Raw genomic sequence first — 12,780 nt, forward strand, 5'->3', positions numbered from 1 at the left:
CCTCAAGCAATCCAACGTCTCTGCCTCCCAAAGTGTTGGGATTATAGGCGTGAGCCACCCGGCCTGGCCAATGATCTTTCTAAATGGAAATCTGATCACATAACTTCCCATTACAGAGTCTAACCCTACCCTATCCCCAACCCTGCGCCTACAACATAGTCAAAACTCTTTAGCAAGGCAGATGACCTCAAGCAGGATTTCACCGCGTCTTTGTCACAGCACTTAACAAGCTGTGACGTATTTATTCGTCTACACAGGTCTTCCCTACTAGATTCTGAGTTTCAGAAGAAAGGCCTCCAACTCGAGGTTCATGAAGGGACCTGCACAAGGGGGCAGGCGGGCTGTTAACCACCACATCCTGATGTCCTGTCTTTTTGTTCCTAACAAGCCCGTGTGCTGGGCCGTTAACGTTCATAAAAAGTCCTTGTCGAACGTTTTAAACAGCCAAGGTGTTTCAGCTTTAATAAAAGCTGAAAGTTTGGCAATACCAAACTGGTCACCAAGCCACATTCCGCTTCTTGGCCTCTTTTTTGGTATCAGAGTTCGGCTGGTGGTTTCCTGTGGCCTCTGAAACAAGGACCTTATTTTGGGAGCCATTCGAGAGATTTTTCTCGTCATTTAAAGTAGCATTCTCGCCTTGCACAGCTGAAAGTCATTTCTCGAAATCGGAGCGCCAGAAGCGACAGCAGCCACTCCAGGTCCCGGGGAAGCCGGCAGAGAGGCAGCGGGCTGCGTTTGCCAGCGTAGGCCTCTCCGGTCCCGCGCCGTTCTGGGCCTTCTCAGTGTTTCCGGCGCCGCCCTCGGGGTGCCTTATTGAGGGCGGGAGCCGGGTGGAGGGACAGGGCAGGAAGCAGGCGGGATCGGCCCGGGAAGAACCCGTTCTGGGACCCTCTAGAAATCCCAGACGCTCCTCCCGGGATGACATCGCCTGCCTTCGAGCCCGACGTGCTCATCGTATTTATATTGACTCCCTCGGCTCTCCGTTTTCCTTCTCTAAGGGAGGGGTGGGACTTCCTGTTTTATCTCCGAGCGGCTTCCGGCAAGAGCTGATGGGTTAAAAACAAGACAGCACATAAACCTGCCAGCCACTCGGATAAAAAACAAGGAACTCGACCTGGATCTTACTAAACCAGTTCCAATATTCTGTTTTTCGGCTGTGGCATCCGGCGCTGCATCCACGACGGAGTCGCCCTGGATGTCACCGGAAGTCCTTCAACGGAAAAACAGGATGTCCCGCCTCTTCCTCCCAAAGGGAAGACGGTGAGCCGGAGGAGTCAGTCAGAGGGGCGAGCAGGAGCAATTCCGTCGCCAAACAGGTAAGTTATTCTCTGGCCGGGGCGGGGGGTTTGGAGGCGGGGACCGTCCAGCGTCAGCGCGGGGCCTGGGGGCGGTGGCTTGAGGGCTTGAAGCCGGGCGGCTGGGCGCTCAGAGTCCCTTCTGGGCCCTTCGCTCTTTCTCCTCCCCCCTCCCCCCGCCTCCGCCCCTCCCTGTCCCCTTCCTTCCCGACACCCGCCCAGACTCACGCCCGGACACACACCCTCGCTCGCTCGCACACGCTGCCTCGCCGCCCTCCTCCCCCCGGCCCCCGCCGCCGCCCTGCCCTCTCACCCGCTCGCACCGCAAGCCGGTCCCGCGGGCAGCCTCGCGCCGCGCCCTCGCGCGAGCGGAGCTCTCGTGGACACCTCGGGGCTGCGGATCCAGCGTGGCCTCGGTTTCCCCTGCCCGGTCCGCCGCAGAAACAGCCCCCCGCCCCCTCGGGATGCACCCCTGCACCGAAATCGGGCCGTTCTCGCTTGCCCGGGTTGCTCTCAAATGGAAAATAGATGCTCCCTTAGCTGCACAGCTGCAAGGTTTAGCGTCTGGTTTCCAGCAGGGGCTCCCTGGACCGCCCGCCCACTCGTGTGTCACCCCCAGGTGTCCCGGCTGCGCCGCTGCTACTCGAGCCTTCTTCCGTTAAGCGACGCTGGTGTGGGCGGGCGGAGGGCACACAAGTGCGTTGGCCGAGAGCACCGCCGTGGCAGCGCAGGGTCCTAGCCACTCCCGACTTCAGTCCGCTTTGCGCCACTGCGGGGAGACCCCCGGCTGCCTGACACCGCTGCGGGCAGCAGCGGGTTTCTCAGTAGATGTTCACCTCTTCCCAGCCAGCCAGTTAGCACGCCTTGGGTGCGTGGCCTCTTTCTGGAGTTTAAGCTGGTGGAGGCGGGGTGCAGTGGCCGCTGACCTCTGTCGGTTGAGTTGGGTTTTCAGTAGCCCTTGTATTTCATTGGGGAGTTTTGGAATAGGACCTCCCACATCCATGGGATGTAAATACTTGCATAGGTAATTACAGTCTTAATAATGATTTGAGTTACAGCTTTGCAGTCTATGCCTGGTGACATCCTAGTCGTAGTATGTATCTGTTTTGTGGTGAGGTGCTAGTCCATTTAGAACACTGTAGACGAGAGCCCTAACATATACTCATCAGAACCCTGTTAAGAAGAGCTCCTATGTCATTTGGCATACTCACTGTACTTCATTTAGTACAGCAATCTTGTGTGGTAGGAATTATTCCGTTTTTACAAAACTGAGACTCACTGCTATATACAAAATTACTGCTACTGGCACAAGGTAAAGCTCTCTTCTTGCACGACATGTAAGGCAGGTGTGATAATTGCTCATAACACAGTTGCTACTGGTGCGTTTTTTTTTTTTAAACTTTATTTCGGAATAAATTAAGATTTACAGAAAAGTTACAAACAATAGGACAGTTCCATTGGTACCTTTTAAGCGGAGCAAAGTGGCTCCATTTCAAAAACACTGGTTCTTGCTTTATGCCAAACACCCTTCTAGGTGTTGGAAATAATAATATATTTCCCCAGAGGATTTTGAGATCTGATTGAAGAGACATAAATAAATATAATACCCTTTTCTACGTACTAAAATAGAGAGATGGGAGCACAGTGGAAGTTACGGCTGATTGATGGTGGAGAGTGGTGAAAGCTTCTTGCAGGATATATTATTTGAGTTAGGTCTCAAGGACTAGTGGGTATTCACCTGGTTGAAGGGACGTTTTCCCCAATATTCGTTCCAATTAGGTTTGTTTGATTAGAGTAGAACTCGCTAACCTTAATACAGTAGACTCTCCTAGTTTGATTTCTTCTCTTTCTCATCTCCTTTAAGAAGGTGGTTTATATCCCAGATAGAAGAATCCTACTTTCTAAATCCATGAATAGGTGAATAAATGAAGCTGTATATTTCTGATTGGCAGCTGTGACTCTCGACCATTGTTGAGATTGGTTTTTAGGAATGCACTGTGGTCCTCCAGTAAGCGTTTTCCTTGCTTTCCGACTCTGATTACTAGTGAAATTTAGTAATTCGTTCAGGAAACATCGCATGCTTGCTTTGTGCCAGCCATTGCACTACAGCAAAATGAACAAGATGGTGGGGAATATAGACCAGCAAATGTGCATTGGCAGTGCAGTATAATGTCATGCACACAGAGTGTCGCAATGCCAGTCATGATTCTTGGTTGTCAGCCGTGGCGATGGACTTGGCTGACTTAAGCAGAAAAGGAATTTATTGGAAGGCTATAGATGGCTTTCAGAATTGATGGGAAGGCCAGGGAACTGGATTCAAAAAACAGGCAGCAACCAAAAGAGGCTGGCTGGATGGGGCCACAGCCAAGGCAATATCACAGAAATAGCCTGCCTAGAATTTTGCTGCTGGTGACATTGCTACTGGAGAAACTGCCATGTCTGTTGCTGGACTTTTGACTCTCTTCTACCACTGGAAAATCTCTTATTGCTCCTGCATCTTTGTGACATTTTTTGCCAAGCCACTGCAGTTGCCAGGGAGCAGGGAGATGGAGAGAGATGGTCTTTATCTCTCACAAAGACCCACACGTTAAAGGAGGCTTACTAAATAGAAGGCAGCTTGGGCTGTGGGTAGCCCTGAAAGCAAAAGTGTCCAGCATAACCACTGAACCTAGCAAGCCTAAAGAGGTTAGGGAGGAATACCAGGAGGGAGTGACGATCAGAGAATGAACAGGAACTCATTGGGCAAAGAGAGAGAGAGCGGCTAGGGAGTCAAGTTTCAGGTAGAAGACTTCCAAGTGTCAAAAGGTAATGTGGAACATTTCAAGAATTAAAAGTTTGGCTGGATCACGGAGTATGAGAGGAGGTGTGGAAAACAAGGTTGGAGAGGCCCTCCTGAAGAAATACAGGCAGCATAGTGACATGTGCACACTTTTGCTTGTTTTAAGCCCTTCGATTGCAGCTATGGAGACCAGTTGGCATGGCGTAAGGCTAGGGGACGGGGATCTTTCAGAGGCTGTTGCATTGGTACTAGGTTAGACATCACAGAAGTCTGAATTAGGGTAGTGGCCCAGAGGTAGGGGAAGTGAGTGGATTGTACATGCTCAGTTAGTGGAGTGGGTTCGGGGATGACGAGTAGGTGAGATGGATAAGTCAAGGTGGACACTGACGTGTCTGCTTTGGGTGATTGGGTGGAGCCTGGTGTTCCCTGTGTGGCGATGGAAGGTGAGCAGGTGCCCCAGTGAGATACTTCAGTGTGGGCTCATTTCTGTGGACACGTTGAGTGGGCAGTTGTATGGATGAGTCTGCAATCCCAGAAGACCACCAGCATCTCACTGCAGCCTTGGTTCCTTCAGTTAGGTGTGTGTGTGTGTGTGTGTGTGTGTGTGTGTGTCCTTCACTAGATTATAGCAAGACTGGCTTTCATGTGTATGCATCCCAAGTCTCTTGGCATGGTGTCTCACACATAGAAAGGGGTGTTAGGCCATTGCATTGCCTAAAATGAAGAGATAACCAAGGCTGGGTAATATACAAAGAAAAAAGGTTTAATTGGCTCACTGTTCTGTGGCCTCTACAGAAAGTGTGGCACTGGCATCTGCTGGGCTTCTGGTGAAGCCTCAGGAAACTCTCCATCATGGCAGAAGGCAAAGGAGGAGCCAGCACATCCCACGGCAAGAGCAGGAGCGAGAGAGTGGGGAGGTGCCACACACTTTTAAACAGCCAGGTCTCACAAGAACGAACTCACCATCTCAGGAGAGCACCAAGCCATTCGTGAGGGACACCCCCACTGTAACTCAGTCACCGCCCACCAGGCCCTACGTCCAACACTGGGGACATGAGATTTGGAGGGGATGCGTATCCAGACTGTATCAAGGGGAATCAGTAAATATTGTGGAATTTAATGGAGTGAGTATGAGTCTTTTGGAGCAGAAAGGAAGTACAAAACATGCGTCTATACAATATATGCATACATATGTGTTTATATAGCTACCTACGTATGTATCTTAACTCACATCACTAGTAGGGGATCCACATCTGTGTGTGTGTGTGTATATATATATATATATATATATTTTTTTTTTTTGTAGTGGAAAGACTTTTTATTCTTATCAGTATTGTGACTAGAACGTCTCCTTATGGTAATTATACGGGTAGATCATAATTGCAGTAACTCCCTGCTTACTTTATTATCTTGCAATTCAGCTACCTGGAATAAAACCCAGAAATAGCCTTGCAAGAAGCTGATGACAGTGTAGGAGTGTAAAGGAATTGCAGTCTCACTAAATAAAGTACAATCTAGAACTTCTAGAATTGAGCACTGAAAGGAGAACCTTTTGCGGAAAAAGGTGGAGAGAGATGATGGTCTCCAACGCTGTCTTCTTTAAGTGTCATTTTTCCTTTTGAGGATTATCACTTTTATTCATACAGTAGTTTCCAGATATAATAATCCTGGTTTGTTTCTCTTGAGTATAACTGAGAAAACTGGACATTTTAAGTGTTAAGTACTTAGGGACAGTAAAAGACAAATAAACATGGAAGTCAATGGCGGTAGCAATAATAACGTTTTTGAGCTCTTTATATAAACACTGTGCCAGGTGCCTCTGTACATAATCTCATTTAATCCCCCCAGATCTTTGGAGGTGTATACTACATTTTACTGATTTATGGGACACTCAAATTTAGCATAAATAGCTTGTGCAAGGGGACGCAGCTATTAAATGGTAGAGCCAGGATTTGGACCGAGATGGTCTGACTTCAGAACCCCTATTTTTAGTCACTAAGTTATATTACCTTCTACAACATTTTAGCATTGATTCATTCAACATTTTTTTTTTTTAGCTCCTCTTATGTCCAGTGTAGTCTGTGAGTTATTAGAGATCTAGGAAAGGGTAGGATGAACACATTGCCCTGGTCCTGTTGGGAAACACGCATGCTGCGCTGTGTGGTACAGCCCAGGATGCGGTAGGCTGAGTGTGAGGGGAGTTGGGGGGCAGGGAAGAAGCCGCAGGGGGACTCCTGCACTGACCGCTGAGCCTGCCCTGGTGTGTGGGGACAGGGCATTCAGGAGAGAGGTGAGGCTCCCAGGCAGCCCGGCAAAGCATCGGGCAGTGTAGCATTTGGAAGCAGGGGCCAAACTGCGACGGGTCTTGAAGGCCGAGGTAATACTTGAAGAGTTTATTGTAAGGGCATTGGGGAGCCAGTAATAGGTTCATGCATTTGTTCATGTCTTAGCGTTTATTTAAAGAAAGTTTTGAGTCCTGCAGCACTCTCTGTGCTACACAGATGTTATGAGAGTTGCTTATAAGGAATCTTGCTTTAATTTGGAAGAAGGTTTAGGGAGACTTCTCAGAGGAAAGGAAGTCCCCCCTGCCCTTCAGTTATTTATTTAGTTGTTTACAATTGAAAATCCAATGCATGCACACCATCAGCAATTGCAGGTAGTACAGTGATGCCTCAGACTCCAGGGCTGCTCTCCAGAGACAATCACTATTAACAGTTTCTTGAGTCTTGAGTTTTCTTCTAGAAGGGCCCATTCTTTTTTTTTGAGATGGAGTCTTACTCTGTCGCCCAGGCTGAAGTGCGGTAGCGCGATCTCGGCTCACTGCAAGCTCCGCCTCCCAGGTTCACGCTATTCTCCTGCCTCAGCCTCCCGAGTAGCTGGGACTACAGGCACCCACCACCACGCCCAGCTAATTTTTTTGCATTTTTAGTGGAGACGGAGTTTCACCGTGTTAGCCAGGATGGTCTTGATCTCCTGACCTCATGATCCGCCCGCCGCGGCCTCCCAAAGTACTGGGATTACAGGCGTGAGCCTCCGCACCAGGCCGAAGTGCCCATTGTTTTAATGTGAGCAAAGCCAATGACAACAGTATCTTCTCTATGAAGCAATTCTGACAGTGAAGCCCAAACTTGTAAGGCCAACCATGTAAGGCAGGCCAGGTAATCGGTGCCTGTCCTGAGGAAGTAGCTTAGGCTTGCGTTTCCTGGAACCTCAGTCTGTTGGTGAGACACTATTGATGCCTGTGAAACAGTAGATCCATTCCATATCTTTCTTTATTCTTAAGTGTTGTTTTTTTTTTTTTTTGGTCATTGTTGGTTTTTGTTTTAACATTCAAGCACTGGAGAGAAGAAGTGCTCCCTGATTTCAGGCACTTTTCCAGAGGTAACCATTGTTAAGTGATTTCAGACTTCACAAGATGTCTTGGTGAGCTTCCAGTGTTACCTCATCTATGTACTATTTTCTATTATGGATATATTAGCTTATTTAAACGTTATCTTATTAGTGGACATTAAGGATTTCTGGCCTGTGTGATTTGATGGGTTGTAAAGCTATTTACTGCCATAAAGGACAAAGGAAAAAGGGGTAAATTTGTGGGGGAAGTTGAGTGCGTGTAACATCCAGATGGACTTAGGGGTCTGGTACCTACAGAGCTGTTGGCTAGAGATAAACATTTAGGCATCATGGATAGTGGATGGAAATGAAAACCATGTAAGTTCACTCGGTCACTAAGGAAGGGGGGATGAAGAGATAAGAGAGGCCACCTCCTCACAAAGTACAAAGTTTGATTCCATTGTAGCTGCTTTGCTTCCTGGGATTCGGGGAATTCCATTAAGTTCTTTAGACGGGTCCTTAACTAGTTTTTCTCCTTGTTAGCTCTTGGTTTGCATCCCTGTGGCAAGTTCCCTTCTCCCTATCCCAGAAGCTTCCTCATGTGCATTTGGATCCTTTGCTCGTCTACTGTGGCCACCAGGGGTCTTAGGTTTAACTCACACTTCTAAGACCTCCCTAGGCCCCACTCGCACAGTCTGGAGAAGGGGAAGAACGAGAGCCACAGCTTGCCAGCTGAAAGTGACAGATCTTCTCTCGGGGGTGGTCCTTGCAACTGTCTGCACAGCTGTCCAGACACTGTCTTTCCAGGTGGCTGCTCCAGTGCAGGGACATGAGAGCCACATCGTGGATGTAGGCACAGCCTTATCTTTGAAATCTCATGCCCCATAGGGAGCCAGTGTTTTTGAACATTCCATAGGCATGGCTTGTAGGATCCTTGGCAGAGGATAATAAATAAACATAGAATTCAATGGAAGTAACAATAATAATGTTTTTGAGTTCTTTATGTAAACACTGTGCCAGATGCCTCTATACATATATCATTTAATCCCCGCAAATCCTTTGAGGTGTATACTACATTTTATTCATTTGTGGGACACTCACCATTTATAAGAGTCCTTGCATCCCCAGGGCACCCAAACCATGGTGTCCCCATCAGATATTTATAGTTCATGAATAGGTCCTCAAAGTCTAGATGGAGTTTACCAGTTGGGCCATTCTTACAATAAGCAATTTCGCTTAGTGGCATAGTTGACATTCTTACCCTTATTAGGTTACCAGAGGGAACAGAGCCAGATGGTTTAACTAACAGTCTAATTTTCATGTATCAGGGAAAGGGTTTTATTAACCTTTTTACTCACTGTTCGCCACACCAAGAAAGAAATGGAGTGCATTCTCTGATATTTGGGGTCTGCCTTCCCAGGGCCATTTCTAGGGTGAGAGACTTTCCCGCAATGACTTCAGTCTTGAAGAGCACCTCCTTCACCCCCAGTTACTTAGTGAGGTCTCCAGTCTGACCATTTCCTAATCTTATAAGGACTGGGAAACTTGGGCTTTGGATCCGCTGTCTGCGGCTCCTAGCTGTGTGACTTCAGGTAAGTCTCTGGGAGATCATCTCTCTGAGCCTCAGTAGCTTCACTGTGAAATGCGTGTTGTCTTGCAGTGTTTGTGTGAGTGCTGATTGGGAGAATGTGGGTAAGTCTTCATCCAGGAGCTGACAAAACCAGCGCTCACTCTATTATAACTGTTAGCCAACAGTGGTCAGAACCGTACTGCACATGCCATGAATTAAGCATACAGCATACTAGGGAGTTTGAAAAAAATAAAAAATTAAAAAACCATAGGAAGTTTGTTTCCTCATACATAACAGTAAAGGTTTTCTGCCCAGCATAGCAGTTGATTACCCTGCATCATCAAGAAAACATGAAATTATATTCTATATACATGTTAAGAGAGTAGGGAATTATATAACTTTTTATAGGATTTCTATGAAAACCACATTTTTTTAAACTTAAAAAATAAGCTTTATTATGAATCCAATAAGATATAATTGTGGGACACACATTGGTGTACTAGAAGGGTACGTCATTAGCCAGCCAAACCAGCAAAAACCCAGCCCGCATCTGTGTATGTTGCTGTTGGACTAGTGTGACGAGCAAGGCGATTCTGGTTCCTGGACCGTGGGTGGAGACTGCGGTCCTTGGGTTCTTCCTCAGAGCTTTTCCTGACTTCCTAAGCCCGATGAAGTTCCCTGCAGAATAATATGTTTCTGTGAACATTTGGTGAGGAAAGAGGCCATGGTTTCATGCCAAAGCGCCCTGAGCCTTCAGATGGTCAGGGGTCACTGGCGGCTGGCCTGGGCCGGAGCTGGGGCCTGGGCCTGGTGTGGCCATGAGTAGCTTTTCCAGTAAATAAATGGAGAGCACTTTAAGGAAACAGATGAAAAACTTCTGGGAGATCGTTTTGTATTTAATAGCTAAATGGTGATCTTAAAATGAAATTTGGAAATCTGCTATGTGAAAAAAAATACAGTAATTGATTTGTAATGAGTTTCAGGTTGAAGCTCATCGTGTGTGTAATGCTGAATTCTATCTGGAAAAGTGCTTTTAAGAACTGTTACGAAGAAAACCTGGAACGAACCAGTTTCTTATGAAATAATGGAGATACCTAGTTTATATATATTTTTAAAAATGTATTTTAAATGTATTTTGAGTACATAACGGGGTCTTGCTGTGTTGCCCAGGCTGATCTCGAACTCCTGTACTCAAGCAGTTTCTCCTGCCTCAACCTCCCAAAGTGCTGGGATTACAAGTGTGAGCCACTGTGCCCGGCCTAGATCTATACATGTAAAAATTCTTGTTTTTCATTCTTGTTTTGTTTCTTGTGATCTCATCACACATACTCTTTATGTGATGACACAGAGCACAGTCCTGAACTGTGGTGGGGTGTATTATGTCAGCACACCTGAGGAGACATGTGAGTGTCAGTTTTCTTGGAATTTTTGGAATTATTTCAAAGTAGACTTGATATAGAATTAAATAGGACTTAAATAATTAAATAGAATTAAATAAACAGCAGAATTAGAGTTTAGATGGCGTTAGCTAAAGCAAAGTAAATGCAATTTTATTTAAAATAGAAGAAATAATCTTAGATATATCAGGTGTAATTCAGAGAGGGTTTGGGCATCAACCAGAAACTGATTTGGCAGGCCAGGGCTGGGGCTCAAGAATCTGCATTTCTGACAAGTTCCCCGGGCGACTTTGCAGCTGCCACCTGAGACCACACTTCTCCAGCCTCAGCATCACCTGGTGTGGCTTTGATCTCTCAGGCCGCTTGTAAGAGGAGATTAAGTAAACCTTCCCAGGTTTACACCAGACTAACCTTTTCCCTAGTACTCAGAGAATCTAGTTTTTAATTTTATGTTAGAAAAAAGAAATGCTCATGGTGATTAGATAGGGGAAAAAATAGAAATGGAGTATTTCTCACAGAGTCATTGTGGTGTTTTCAGTCATAAATTTGGAGCTAATTCTGTTTGTCAGGACCACTAGCCATTGACGGGGCTGAGTTTGCACTTTGAGGCCCAGTCTTAGCAACATTTTCTGTGAAAGAGTGTCCAGATTGATTGCTGGAGTGTATAGGACTGAAAAATTAGTTCTGATTTTGTTACTCTGTACTTTTCTCTGTCATTTTGTGTACTTAAATATCCCTTCTTACATATAAAAATCTCATCAGGCCCTAGCACACTTACATGCCCATAGTAGATGACAAATAAATGAGTTGAAATGGATTAAAAGAGTAAAGGGGAAATAAGATAGGTCATTTATCTGGAGAGACTTCAGTGCCCTAGAGAGCTCCTCTGTTCTCTAGAGTATCCCAATCACAGGCTTTTCCTGAACAATTGTAATTTGTTTATTCCAGCTTAATCCTTATTTGTAGTTACTGAGCATTTTTAGCACAACAGTTAGAGATAGCATATTTTTATGTTAGAGTCAGTGAATAATCCCTCCTTTTGTCTTTTATCTTTCATCTGAAATGACTTTTAAAACTTTCTACTTTGAAATAATTTTAGAAAAAAAATTGCAAAAATAGAAAGTTCCTGTGTACGTACCTTTTGGCCGGCATTCCCTGTTGTTCTCATGTATCCGTAATATAATTATTGAAACCAGGCAATTGATAACAATTAATCTAAAACATTTATTTGAATTTAACCAATGGTTCCGTTCATATCCTTTTTTTTCTGGTCCAGGATCCAACCCAGTATCCCACATTGTAGTTTGTTATGTCTCCTTGGTCTCTCCCGTCTGTGATAGTGATGGTTCTTTTAGATTTATTTTATTTTATTTTATTTTATTTTATTTTTTGGAAACAGAGTCTTGGAGTGCAGTGGCTCATCTCAGCTCACTGCAATTTCCGCCTCCTGGTTCAAGCGATTCTTCTGCCTCAGCCTCCTGAGTAGCTGGGATTACAGGCGTGCACCACCACATCCAGATGATTTTTGTGTTTTTGGTAGATATGCGGTTTCTTCATGTTGGCCAGGCGGGTCTCGAACTCCTGACCTCAAGTGATTGCCTGCCTTGGCCTCTCAAAGTGCTGGGATTGCAGGTGTAAGCCACCGTGCCTGGCCAGTTCTTTTAGATTGCTTTGTCTTTCATGACTTTGATACTTTTGAAGAATACTGGCCAGTTATTTTGTAGAATGCCCCTCAGTTTGGATTTGTCTGATGGTCTTTCTTGATTAAATTGAGGTTGAGGCATTTTTGGTGGGAATAGCACAGGGGTGAAGTCGTGCCCTTCTCAGTGCATCATATCAGTAGGTATGTGATGGAGATACGTCTTCTGGTGAACGTGAACTTTGATCTCTTGGTTGAGGTGATGATGTGTCAGGTTTTTGTACTGTGAGATTAAACATTTTTTCTTTGTAATTAAGGACTCAATATTTTTTTTGGTGCAAAAGTTTGAAACAAATGAACATAATATCAGAATCTTTTGAGTTTGACCTTAGCTGTGAGGTATTTCATATCTTGAGGAGGTTTGTTATTATTTGTTAGAACCAAACATAGCAGGAGAGAGGTAAAGGTTTAGGCTGTTGGAAGGACATGCATTTGCTGATATCCGTCAATCAATCAGTATTGAATTGGCAGGCGATGAAGTTGTCCAGTTCTTTTGCTGTGGTTCTGTGCTCTGTCTCACATTTGTCTTCCAGTGAATGACTTTCCCTACCTGTGCAGGGGGGATACGTTCTGGAGAAATGCCTCACTCGGTGATTTCATTGTTGTGTGAACATCACAGAGTATGCAAACCTAGATGGTGCCGCCTACCACACACCTGGGCTATATGGTGTGGTCTACCGTGCCTGGGCTGCAAACCCATATAGCATGTT

The 12,780-nt window shown here is 45.7% G+C and overlaps 1 protein-coding gene and 1 pseudogene across 2 annotated transcripts in view; one reads left to right on the forward strand and one right to left on the reverse strand.

Annotated features, from left to right (window-relative positions):
- Positions 1-591: 591 nt before the first annotated feature.
- LOC108525054 (uncharacterized) lies at positions 592-977 on the reverse strand (annotated as a pseudogene). Its single transcript, XR_001884207.1, has one exon. The product of XR_001884207.1 is annotated as an uncharacterized LOC108525054 (transcript).
- Positions 978-1,044: 67 nt separating this feature from the next.
- The window catches only part of ZNF407 (zinc finger protein 407), a 478,257-nt gene continuing 466,521 nt past the window's right edge, over positions 1,045-12,780 (forward strand). Inside the window, 1 exon segment of the mRNA XM_017866127.1 lies at positions 1,045-1,316. The gene's annotated coding sequence lies outside the window, so the exon portion shown is untranslated.

The sequence above is a fragment of the Rhinopithecus bieti genome, unplaced genomic scaffold (assembly GCF_001698545.2).
Source record: "Rhinopithecus bieti isolate Rb0 unplaced genomic scaffold, ASM169854v2 scaffold_84002, whole genome shotgun sequence".
Taxonomy (NCBI): Eukaryota; Metazoa; Chordata; class Mammalia; order Primates; family Cercopithecidae; genus Rhinopithecus; species Rhinopithecus bieti.